Here is a 13,536-nt window from a genome sequence, read left to right on the forward strand (position 1 = left end):
AAGGACTTATGACCATTAGACCAGGAGACAGGAAGCGATGGTTCTGGAAGGGGCTCTATTACTAACTTTGGGTAAGTCAGCTGAATCCTTGATCCTGAGCTTCAGAACCTGCAAAATAGGTAGACTTCTCTCTGTCTTACCTAATTCCAGTGGTGTGGGAAGCATCATGAGAACACGGTCTTTGATGGGGAAAATTACTCTGAATCTACTAGGCTGATTAAGCCACAGCAGATCAGCAGGTGAGGTACTGGAGAGATTTATTTTCAAGTCATTAGCAAAGGTAGGCAAGAAGAGAGGGGCACCAGTCTCTCTACTATCAATAGAGTCTGCCCACCTCTGTAATTTAGCATTTTAACTGCAGTTGCCAAGAAAGAGTATGTGGAACTTTGCATAAGGTGAAAAAGTAGAGATTGTGTCTGAGAACTGACTAATAGGAATGTGTTTTGACCAGACTAAAGCTTAATGGAGTAGTCAAAATTCCTGAAGAGGCAGAAAAGCATTAAGACAGGAGGGTTACAATGGCACACAGAAAAGGGAAGGAGGAAAAATAAGAACCAGACATTGAGTTGGTCAGGTTGGTGTGATTTGTTAAGCATTTGGCTGGGGAGGGATGTGGCAGTGCTGAAGGGAAACTTGCTCAGTAAGTGCAGAGCGTGGGATGACCCCATTTTGGTTAATGTACATAACGTGGAGAGACCCCTTGTAGAGCTTGTTCCCTGAAGCCCACCATAGCCTGTTCCCTAATCTCACAAAGCCTGCCTCTAAGTAAAAATCCCAGGGCTTAGACAAGGGCCCTAAAATCCTAAAAACATACAACACTCACAAACACTAGCACTCCCCTGTATCATCAATCTGACCTAAAAGAACCATGCTTGCCACAATCAACATCAATCACACATTTAATTAACTCTCACTTTATTTCCTTTTTAGAATTCCAACGGGCTCTGGGAAAGACTTTCCATGGACCACATCTCTGGAAAGAGCTGCCCATGGAACTTTAAAATGATGCCTTCTTCTTGTGACAAATTTCCCTGTAGAAAGCAGTAGAAGCATTACAAAAGGAAATATTTTATTGATCATTCTTTAAAAAAAATCCCAGAAATAGGACACATAGGACACACAGGTCCTTATCAGAATCTTGTGGTTTGGAAGAAGCACCACCTAGAAAATCCAGGATCCTGGGTCTGAATTCTGGGTCTGATGTTGATTCATGATGCAACATTGAATGTGTCAGTTAACTTCTTTATGTTTCAGTTCTCCTATCTACAAAGTGACTGTAAGGTAAACTGTATTACATTGACTAGATGCGCTGTCACAGAATGTTTCTTGGGGCATAATCTTACCATTCCCAGTGACTGCAGAGGTCCAGAGCTGTTCTTTTGCTTTATGAATGTTAAATAATGAATTAGGGTACTTTTCAGCTTGATCACTCTAGCATCTCATGGTGCAATATTGTTACCCATATTCATGATATATGAGGATACAGTGACCCTTGTCCGCAACACAAATCCTAGACATGGAACTGTTCCTATGGAAATGAGATGTATTTTATGATCTTCCAATTCTGCTGAGTCCAACCAAACACCTACAGCATGCCAGGTGCTCTGCTAGGCTCTGGGGTACCGGGATGAGATGCATAGACCCTGACCTGGAGGAGCTTATGTTTTCATGGAGGCAGCTTAATCTCTAAACAACTAACTTTAGTACAAGATGATATGTGAAAAAATAGACTATCAGAGAGTTTCTCAAAGATTTTCCCCCAAGCATCAACTGCATTTGGAAACAACTAGTGAGTTTGTTAAACAACCCCACCCCTAACCTTCCCATATCTGAATGTCTCATGGTGGAATTTGGGAATCTGCCTGTTTCACAAGTCTTCCAGCATCTTCTGCCCCACACTAAAGTCACTATGGGAAAAGTTAACTATGGGAACTCACAGATGCCACGGAATCCCGCCTTTAGGGACCATTTATTTGAGTTCTATGCTCCTCTAAGCCCTGTGAAATATCCAATAACATTTACTATAGAATCCATTACCTCTAGGAGCTTATGCTTTTCTCAAGAGCCATAAAACCAGGATATCACATCCAAGGATAAGAGGAAGAAATCAGAGTTGGAGCTCATGTCCCATGATGTTCTTGTTCTAGCCAAGACTTGCGGGCTTCCTCCTTCATAATTTTTTTTTCCCCCAGTGCAGAGGTCACTTGCCCCACCATGGGATGATGGTAACTCTGCCCAAGACTCTTGGATCACTCTGATCCTGGGGAGGTGTTGAGCAACCTTTCAGGAATCCCTTGTCACTGCCAGTCCTGCTCTGACTGGGTAATTCATTATTGGACGTTGGCTGTGTTCTGGGTACTCTAAAACCAACTTTATCCTTGCCCAGTGTCCCGGCACCTCTATGGCCCTTGCTCTTCTGCATCTTTGCAGGGACATGCCCTTCACCTGCACCCCATTCAATAGAGACAATGACACTTCTCTACCTGACAATGCAGCCTTATGTAGGTGAGAGATGAAACAATTACAAAAAACATTGCATTGGAACTACATAGCAACTTACACATTTTCCAGAGAGATACTATTATGTTCGCTTTATTGCTATGTTTTAAGGACTCAGTTCACAAAGCTGGCAAGTGGGTGACTCAAGTCTCAGATTGGCTCTGACTCACTCATAGTTTGTGGCCCTCATCATAATCACAGGTCCCTTAAAGGGTAGTGTTCATGGACAGGACACAAGTAGAGAATCACTCTTTTCCTGGCTGTCCTCACCTTTGGTGAGCCAGTTTGCCAGAGTGAAAACAGTCTGGCATTTGAAGTCTTCTCTGTTCATTATTCTCTGTGTGACCTTGGGCAAGTTGTAGTCTTTTTGACCCTCAGGTTCTTTGCTGGTAAAATGGAATAATACACACATACTAGAGGTCACTGTTGAGTGAACTGAATGAAATAATATAGGTAATGTCCTTAGCTCAGTAATGTTAGCTTCTCTCCCATTTCCTTTTTTCCTGCCCTTGTACGTGGAGCTCCAGACACTTGTCTTTCCTCACCCCTGCAAAGGAGGTCCTTTTGAGAAATACTTTTTGCTATGTTATCTGACAGTGACCAGGCTTGTTCTCACAAGACAATAGCTGATCCCTTCTTTCTCATAGTGCTATGAAAATCCCATCTCTTCCCAAAACCAGATAGAACCTGGTGAAAAGGGAGAGATGAGTTGACTTTAACTTTGCTGGTCTGTTTGCATCTGCGCCTGACCTTTATATTCTGAACCTTGGTTGGGTGCAGTGAAGCAAAGAAGGGACTGGGAACAAGGAATGTGCAATGGTTCTGGCCACCATGCTCTTTCTTGAGGAACTGGAAACCTGCTAGAGGTTACTAACACTCATGCATCAGGATAAGGGCAGGATTTCAAGTCAGGGATTTCAAGAAAGTATTTTATAGCAACCCAGCATGCCAGGGAGACACCAGCACTCCTTGGGGTGGGTTCCAATATAGGCCAAGTGACCAGGAGGAGTGACTATTTCTACAAAGGATAATCTTTCTTGTACACTGTATTCTTTCTCTCCATGCCCTCTTTGAAAAAACAATAAGTAGCCAATTATTATCAATTTATTTGCTGCTTCTTATAATTACATTATCCATGATTAACTCACGGGAGTCTAATTTGACTCTAGAATTATTTTGTAGGAATGCTCCATCATCAGGCACGGTGGGACTCTTGAGAGAGCAGGCTCACTCTGTTTGGCTCACAGAGTTCAATTAATGCACATGGAGAGGGACAAAGAAGAGGATGAGAAATGGCAGGCGTCCCAGTCTTGCTGAGTTGTAAAGTCCCTCCACATTCATTATTTCATTTGATACTCAGACTAGCTCTACGAGGTAGCTAGGAGACCTGTGATCATCTCTGGTCTACAAACTGGAACATGGATCAAATCACAATATGGTGCCCAAGATGGGATTAAAACCCAATGTTGACAACCTCCTGGCTCCTCTTCCCCAACACACTGCAGCTCCAAGGATACTGATCAATGATTTTGATAGTGATCATTTCTGTAATACTTAGAAGTTTACAAAATATTTCAAATTCCTGATCTTATTTAATCTTTACAACAAACTCGGGAGGCAGAGAAGAAATTATAATACCCATTTTTATAGAGGAGATAACTTTGTTTTAGAGATGTGAATTGCCCAAGATCATACAGCCTTTAGGGTGTAAAAACTGCATGAGAATCCTGGGATCAGCCTTCTGATAAAATGTTTTACTCTAATATAGCACCTCTGAAAGTCAAGGACTCACCAGAAATGTGTGGTTTAAGTGTAGTATGGATCAGCCACATGATATCATAGTCACATTTTGTAAAAACAGCTATTTTCTGTGACGGAGGCTCTTCTTAATTTAGGGATCTTTTGAGATAATGTTTACATATGTATATACATATGTGTGTATATGAATATGTATCAATAAAATGACATTTTGGGGAGACTCTAAAATTGCCATCAGAGTCTCAAAGGGGTGTGTGACCCGAAAACAACTGGGGAGTTTGCTGATTCTCGTCTCTTCTCCACCAGTGAAAAATTAAGGTGGTGGTGTTGGTGTTTGGGACTGGGAAGAAGACGAGAAGGCTTTAGAGAAGACAAGGGGGACAGAGTCATGCAGGCCAAATGAGGCAAAACTTTTAAGGGGCTGGGTCCAAGTAATGGTTACAGTGACAGAACTGCCGAGGCTGAAGGCTTAAACAAGTTGTCACATTCTCTAACTTCTCAGCAGTTAGAGAAGTTTCTGTGGAGTTGTGGGAACAGCGAGCTGACTGTGGGTGTTAAAGAAGGTGGAGAGGAGGAAGGAGAGACAGTGAGTGCGGAAACCTTTCTTTACAATCTGGCAATTAAGGAAAGTAGAGAGATGGAATGCCAGCTTGGAGGGGAAAGCAGGACCAAGGAAAGTTCTCTCTCTCTTTTTTTCTTTCCCTTAAAATGGGAGGAAGACTCTAATTGAAAGGGAGAGACTAGCTGAGGGAGAAGGAGCCTAATTAGGAGACAGGAGGAGATGAATCCTGAACTGAGATGGAGGTTAACTTCAGAGCAGATCTGAGAGTCTCCAGGAGCAGAGTGGAGATGGGAGGGAGAGGTGAAGATACAGAGGGAGTGTGAGCTTCTTGCTTGATTCCTGCCAATTTCATCTGTCGTAGAACTTACGGCGTTGCAGCAAACGGCAAGCAACACCAACCAACCAGGCTGCTTCCTGTCACCCTGGGCACAAGACTTCCTGGCTCCGGGCATCTGGCAGCTTCTCGCTGCCCTTCCCTGTCTGTTCTGCATTCTTATTTCCCAGCTTCAGGCACTGACCCTGTCAGGTACTTCTTCTTGAGCTCTCAACCTCACATAACTCTTCTGGGGGTGATTTCAGTAGTAAAATACAGAACTATGTTCCCGGGAAGTAATGTACCTGGGAAATTGTTTTCTTTGTTGTTGATTTATTTGATTGCTAAATCTTTTTTAAAAACTTACACTACACAATGTAAAGATATATTGCATTATAGTTATGAAATAGGTTATATTTGTCACTTTCTGTTTTTAAAGTTTTTTTTTTTTTTCTGGTCCTCAGATGGGAATGAACTTCCATATTGTTTCTAAGGCATGATCAGAGTCTTCCTCTTATTTTACTTTTAGTGGCTTTCCCAGAAACGTAACCTCCTAAGTCTATGAACGAAACATTTTCAATGAAATCTTGAAGCATGTCTAAAGGCTTTCCCCTTGCTCTCCTCCTGCAATTATCCAGCTATTATATTTCTGATAGAAGGTATTCAGAAGGCATTCATAGGCAGAATCAGATAGCAAGGACAGCTTCCTTAAGCTCCTGAGTCATTGGGCCATTTTCGCTGGGGACAGATTCGTCACGAAAAAATCCTCTCTGCTTGCCAAGCTAGTTAGTGGCCACCCCATTCTACTTGTGAAATTGCCCCATGGCAAGACTGTGGCAGTTTTGGGGCTTACTTTTGAATCCTCCCTTCTCAATGGGAACACCATGCCTACTGGTTGTTCTTTGTCTCTAATGTGCTCATTGTCAGCCTCCTGCTGCAGTGTGGGTACAAGCAAGGCATACATCAAGGTTGGAATGGATTTTGTTGGAAAGTTGAAAGCCAGGTGTCAACAGAGAGGCCTTGTCTGGCCACCTTTGAAAAACAAAATCTATTCTCTTGCCCCACTGCTCTCTGTTTCCCTTGCCTTGTTTTATTATTTTGCAGAGGACATAGGGTGTATTGCCCTCTGCTTGAAAGATTGTATGTCTGTCTCTTCAATAGAATATGACCCCCACACAGGATAAGAAGCATTTTCTGTTTTGAACCTGCTGTATCCTCACTGGCCTAACACAGTGCCTGGTGCCTGGGAGGGGATCAATACACAGTTGTTGAATTAACTGTTGAATGACTGTGTCTATTAGGTTCATGCTTGCAAGAGTCCATGAAGCAGTATAGTGAGGAAAGAGCCAAATTGGGAACTAAGAAGTCCAGCAATCACTTTCTGCCTCTGTCATCAGCTAGTCTGTGTGTGTATTTATACACACACATACGGACACTCCCCTATACATGGGAGTTTATTAGAGAGAATGGGCTTCACACTATTACAAGGCAAAGTCACACAATCGGCTCTCTACAAGCCGGGGAAGAGAGAAGCTGGTAGTGGCTCAGTCTGAGTCAGAAAGCCTCAATCCAGGGAACCTGACAGTGCAGACTTCAGTCTGTGACCAAAGGCCTGAGAGCCTCTGGCAAGCCACTAGTGCCAGTTCCAGGGTCCATAAGCCAAAGAACCTGGAGTCTAATGTCCAAGGCCAGAAGGAGTAGGAAGAAGTCTCCAGCATGGGAGAAAGAAGGCAGCCAGAAGACCCAGCAAGCAGTTATCCCACCTTCCTTTGTTTTTTTTTTTTTTGAGACGGAGTCTTGCTCTTGTCGCCCAGGCTGTAGTGCAGTGGCACAATCTCGGCTCACTGCAACCTCTACCTCCTTGGTTCAAGCAATTCTCCTGCCTCAGCCTCTGGAGTAGCTGGGTTTACAAGCATCTGCCACCATGCCTGGCTAATTTTTGTATTTTTGCTAGAGATGGGGTTTCACCATGTTTGCCAGGCTGGCCTCGAACTCCTGACCTCAAGTGATTCGCCTGCCTCAGCCTCCCAAAGTGTTGGGATTACAGGAGCGAGCCACTGCACCCAGCCAAGGTTATCCTACCTTCTTCTGCTTGCTTTGTTCTAGCTACTCTGGCAGCCAATTGGATGGTGCCCACCCACACTAACAGTGGATCTTCCTCTCCCAGTCCACTGACTCAGATGTCAATCTCCTCTGGCAGCATCCTCACAGACACACCCAGGAACAATACTTTACCAGCTATCCTTCAATCCAATCAAGTTGACACCTAATATTAACCATCACACTTGGAAATGTTACTTCTCTGAATTTCAGACCCTTTTGTATAATAAGGATAATACTTCTTTCATAGGAGGGTTGTGAGCACTGAATGAAATTAAGTGTGCTAAGAATTGTTCACATTTGCCACTACTATTAGGGATCAAGTTGCCGTTGGTAATGGGAATCATCTCTTCTCATTCTTCTTTCTCACTTAAACTGTCTGGTTTGAAAACAGATTATCACATTAATAGGCATGAAGAATTGCCCCCAGGAAACTGGTGTTGCCACATGGAACTTCATGAGGCCTTTGCTCACATGAATTGCTAAAGTGCCTTTGGGTGGTCTTCAAAATTTCAGCAAGCAGGTCAGACCTGGGAGCTGGGACTTGTCAAGGTGCTGGGATAGCAGCACTTTGTCTCATGGCGTAGGCATTCCGTGTTCTTTCCACTCTTTTCTCTGTGCTCTGGGCTGCTACATTGCAGATACTAATTATTTAACCAGTTCAGCCCCAAATTTAACTGGCTTCTCTTAAGTGCCATGACATATTAAGTGACCTAAATCCCTCAAAAAATGGAGCCAAGTTATCAGTAAGTATATTTTTCCCAGGGTGTCATGGAGAGGACTAGGGAAGAAGGGGGCTAACACAGGCAATGACTCACTTCAGTAAGAAGGCAAGAGGACCCTGTCTCAGTAGAAATGCACATTGATATAATCCCAAGGTTGAAACAAGACTCAGTCTTGGATTTAATCACCACTCCTCTGATCTGTCCTCAAGGCTCAACCCCTCACCTTGCTTTGTAGGATCACCAGGTGGCTGGGTGGCATTTTGAGGTCTACAGTGCTGACTGGGGACCAGTCAAGTGAAATTTATGTCCTAGAGTTTAATTTAAAATAGAAATATGCCACCAGGATCTTATAAACAAGGCTTTGAGGCCCCGGCCATTGTGTTTTTTTTGTTTGCTTGTTTTTGTTTTGTTTTTATTTCCTATTTTTCTGCTTTGGACAAACTTTCTTCCTCCATCCACATGCCCAGGTTTTTTTTTGTTGTTGTTATTGTTACTTTTATCCCTCCTTCCTCTGTCTGTCCTTTCTTTCTTCTCCTCCTGCATCCAAATTCACTCATGCATTTGCCAAATATTGACTGAGAGGTAGGGACGAGAGAGAGAGAATCAGACAGGATGAAGCATATGCAGATATCCACCATTTAGGGGATCCAGTATCTCAGTGAGGAAATATGAAGCTGGGAGGAAAGCAGTGGCCAGACACTGAACAACTTGGCTTTCTATTTTATGAGTTTTGACTCTATCCCAAAACTTATATTACGGAGATCCATTAAGAAAGGGTGTGTGTATAAGGTTTCCTTATACCAAGAATGGGCTGGAAGGTGCTGGCTCAAAACAAAGTGTAGACTAACAGAGGGGAGTGGACAGACTGAAGAGAGGTGAAGGAGATAGGAACAGCAGGGCATAGTGACTGTCTCAATGATGGTGTGGAGGGAGAAAGAGGAGTCAAAGATGACTACCAGGCTGGGCGCAGTGGCTCACGCCTGTAATCCCAGCACTTTGGGAGGCCGAGGCAGGGGGATCAACCTGAGGTCAGGAGTTTGAGATCAGCCTGGTCAACATGGTGAGACCCTGTCTCTACTGAAAAAAAAAAATTTTGCAGGCGGAGCTTGCAGTGAGCTGAGATCTGGCCACTGCACTCCAGCCTGGGCGACAGAGCGAGACTCCGTCTCAAAAAAAAAAAAAATTTGCTGGGCATGGTGGCATATGCCTGTGATCCCAGGTACTTGGGAGGCTGAGGCAGGAGAATCACTTGACCCCAGGAGGTGGAGGTTGCCATGAGTCGAGATTGCAACACTGCACTCCAGCCTGGGTGACAGAGTGAGAAAAAAATAAAAGATGACTACCAAGTTTTGGCTTGATCACAAGGGCGGATGGTGTTGCTGATAACAGAGAAGCAGCAGCAGCACTTCTTGTTTCTTGTCAGAGTTGATGATGAGTGACTATGGACATGATGAAGAATAACCTGAGTTGAGGAAGGGACCATGAATGTACAGTAGGCACTAATTTGGGGAATTTGTGATTTCTCCTGCAGAGTTCAACTGTCCAGATAGAAAGGTGGACATGGAAAAATTGGGCTTTGCAAACAGTCACCCAATTCTTGCCTTCCTGGTCCCTGGATCACCCTTCCTATACCACCACTGTGGAGAAAGAAGTACAGGACACTAACAAGGTACAACTACTTTCTACCCTGCCAGGACTTGACTTAAAAGATGACCATGCACAGAACATTGCCCAAGATGCTTGCCTTTCCTCTTTGCAGACATGATTCAGCAGGAATGTAGTCTTCCATTTAGGTGATTAAGGATGTGGCTTGATGTTTCTATTTAATCTTTATGCAGCGGCCTTCATGAGCCAGGTCAAATCTCATCAAAGTTTCAAGTGAAAAGCAGTTGTTCCTTGCCCACTGAACTCAAATATTTTATCATAAGTCTTCACTAAATGCCTAATGTATGCAGCAAAAAAATAAATATAAGTCACAGAAAAACATTTAAAGAAACATGTTTAGAATCCATAACTAAAAAACTAATATAAAGCAAATCAAAGAAGGTAATTTAGGCCTAGGAGTTAGAGGACTAGAATTATTCAGGCCATGTGGCTTAAATGCTTATAGAATAGTGGTTTCTGGCACAGTCTCTCGAGTCAGAATGCCTCATTCAAATCCTGGGTCTTTCATTGACTACCTATGCAACTTTGGGTTATCACAAAGTTTAATTAATGTACATAAAACACTCACACCAGTATTTCACACAGAGGGTAAGTGTTAGCTAATGCTGTTGTTATTATTGGTGTTGCTATTATGAGCTACAAAACATGAACAATTGAATTCTATCTTTGGGCAGCAATGTCTTTATTCATAAAATGAGGGCAAGATATTATCTTTTCTAACTATGTTCTGAAATGACTTGGGGCTCCTCTGCCCCATCCCATTCTACATTTTATTCATTTTATTCATCATCTTGGGGTTTCATATACTTTTTTACTTGCAGAAAGGACTCTAAAAAACAAGTTGCAAATCACTAGGCCAGATGGTATAAGGTCTGTCTTCAACGAAAGTTTTGATTCTCTGAGTGAAAAAAATGCTCTTGACAGGGGACAGTGGGATGAAGTGGTCTCAGAGGAGGTGGCATCATACCAGAGGGAGCTTCTTGGAAGAAGTGAGTTGGAAAGTTAAAATCTGGGTGTTTCTAGCAGTTGGTAAACCTGGAAGAGAAGTTGTAATTCCCAAAGAGAGGTGAGTGTGCAACATAGATATAGAACCAAAACTATGCAGGGAGAAAAAGTTTCAACGACCCAAATCCCTGCAGTCAGGGAGAGAGAATGAGTAGACAAAGGCTTCAAGATAATTGTCTCAAATTGAAGTTTGATTAAAGTTTGAAGCAATGAACAAGGTGAGAAAAGATGATTGGCTCTATTGAGGAAAGCAGCACCTCATCTATCCTCTTTTTTGCATGGACAGGAAAGCAATGTTTAGAGGAAGAAAGCTCTTGTCCGTGGGCACACAATTAGTCACCAACCCTGGTAGTCATTATTAGCTGTGAACCAACTAGCCATTCTCCCTTTTTCCTTAGCAATAGCTAACTTTTTAGCTAGGCACATTGCTGATTGAATTAAAGAAAATATTTCTGATATGGCTTGGCTCTGTGTCCCCACCCACATCTAATCTTGTATTGTAATCCCTACATGTGGAGTGAGGGAAGTGATTGGATTACGGGGGCAGTTTCTCCCATGCTGTTTTTGTGATAGTGAATTCTCATGAGATCTGATGGTTTTATAAATGGTAGTTTTCCCTGCACTGACACACGCTCTCTCTCACTTGCTGCCATGTACAACATACCTGCTTCCCCTTCCACCATGATTGTAAGTTTCCTGAGGCCTCACCAGCCATGTGGAACTGTGAGTCAATTAAACCTCCTTTGTTTATAAATTACGCAGTCTCAAGTATGTCTTTATAGCAGTGTGAAAACAAACTAATACAATTTCCTAGCCTCCCTTGGCATTAGGGATGATCCAAAAATGTCCATGCAAGTTAAGGGGCTCCAGGAAAGAAGTTTTAGAGGGGTATAGTCAGCCAGTAGGGACCATTTTGCCCTCCTCACTTTCACTTCTTCTTGTGTCTCACCAGGATGGCTTGGAGCTGCAGTGGTCACCTCAGATCTTAAGGTGACTTTGGAGATGGAACCCATGTGACTAGGAATGGCAGAACAGAAAGGTGGAAAGAGCTTGAGTCCTGGGGATGTGGCATAGCCACCATCTTAGCCCCTTACCGCCTACCTCTGGACTTCCTTTAAGTTGAGAGAAACATGTTCCTACCGTATTTAAGCAATTTGTTATTCTAAACCCCATTCCTAGTCCTGGAATGCCCTGGCAGAGTTAGTGCTGGCTGGGCCCCCAGTAGTCCATGGTGACTTTGCTCAGCATTGCTCTTTCCACGAATGATCCCACTACTATCGCGTGTGGAACTATCTTGGTGTGGGTGTGTGCATGAGCAGACATCCACAGCCAAGTAATTTTCAAAGCTGTCAGCTCTGCTTTCCTGCAGCCTCCTGCTCCCCACTGCCTTCTCATTTCCACCAGAGGAAAGTGAGGCTGCTGGTGAGGAGCTTTTTCTTTTCCTTTTCTCCTTTTCTGAATTGTTTACCATATTAAACTCAATATCCACTGCCCAGAATATTATTATGCTAATATTTCTCTGATTTATTTTTATTTTTATTTGTAATTAAAGAAATAAAACACTATAGGTACAATCGCATCGTTTTTATCCTCTCTGTGAGCCTATTCCACTCCTTCTTCCAAAAAAGCATTCCCTTGAACTTGCATGCATTCTGTGTTTTTATGCTTTTATTATGCATATGTCTGAATCCATATTTGATTGATAACATTGTTTTAGATGTTTTAAATATGTGTGTAAATGGTATATTAATGTGGTTTGATTTTTTACACAGACCTTGGATTTTTTCAAGATCATCTTTCTTGATGCCTGCGTCTAGCTCACAGGAACTCACTGCTGTGCTGTACAGTGTTTTCCCATTGCTCTATTGATGAACATTTAAATTGTTTTCCAATTTTCAATATTGTAAATAATGCAATAATAAACATCCTCTTACCTGTCCTATTACACACAGGAGTAAGAATTTTTCTAGGGATTATATTTAGACATAAAACTAGTTTGTCATAGGATACATATATACTTACTTTTACAAGGTATTTCTAAATTGCCCTCTAAAGAGATAAAAACAATGTGCACTTCCTCTAGGATGGCAGTGCCCATTTCCCATAAAAACTTGGCATTACTGAACCTTTCAATTTTTGACAGTTGAATAGGTATAAAATGCTATCTATTTGCTTTTTAATGGGCATTTCCCTGATTATTAATGAGGTAGAGCATCTTTTCATATTTTTGTAGATCATTTTGATTTCCATTTCTGTGAACTGTTTGCTTTTATATTTGTTTTTCTGTTGGGCTGTTTGTCTTTTACTTATAGTTGTCCCCATCTGACTCCCTATCCCATATACACACATTTTCAGAGATTAAACCTTCTTAAGTCACATGCATTGCAAACTTCTCCTCCAAATCTCTTACCTATCTTTTAGTTTTGTTTATGGTGACTTTGTTCCTACAAGACTATAAATTTGGTCTTAAATTTTAACATAGTCAAATGTATTGATCTTTTTCTTTACTTTTGTGTTCTTAAAAATTTTTCTTAATCAGATATTATAAAACTATCTTCCTGAATATTCTTTGAATAGTTTAAAAGATAATTTTTTACTTTAACTTTTAATCTATCTGGAATTTATTTGCAATATTTTGTGTTATTTTGCATATGAAATTGAGCTCTGTTAATTTTCCAATATGAAGAGCCAATTTCTGTGACAATGTGTATCAAACAGTCCATTCCTTCCCTACTTACTTGTAATCACCCCATCACGTAACGGTTTTCCAAAATGTCTGGGTCTTTTTCTAGACTTTCTAGTTTATTCCACTGGTCTCTCTATACCTATACTTCTCTTGCACAGTTTTATCCTGTGCTTTGATGTCTGCAGTATAAATTCATCTTCTTCATAGTCTTTTTCAAATTTCT

Source organism: Mandrillus leucophaeus, unplaced genomic scaffold (genome assembly GCF_000951045.1).
Source record: "Mandrillus leucophaeus isolate KB7577 unplaced genomic scaffold, Mleu.le_1.0 Scaffold189, whole genome shotgun sequence".
Classification (NCBI taxonomy): domain Eukaryota; kingdom Metazoa; phylum Chordata; class Mammalia; order Primates; family Cercopithecidae; genus Mandrillus; species Mandrillus leucophaeus.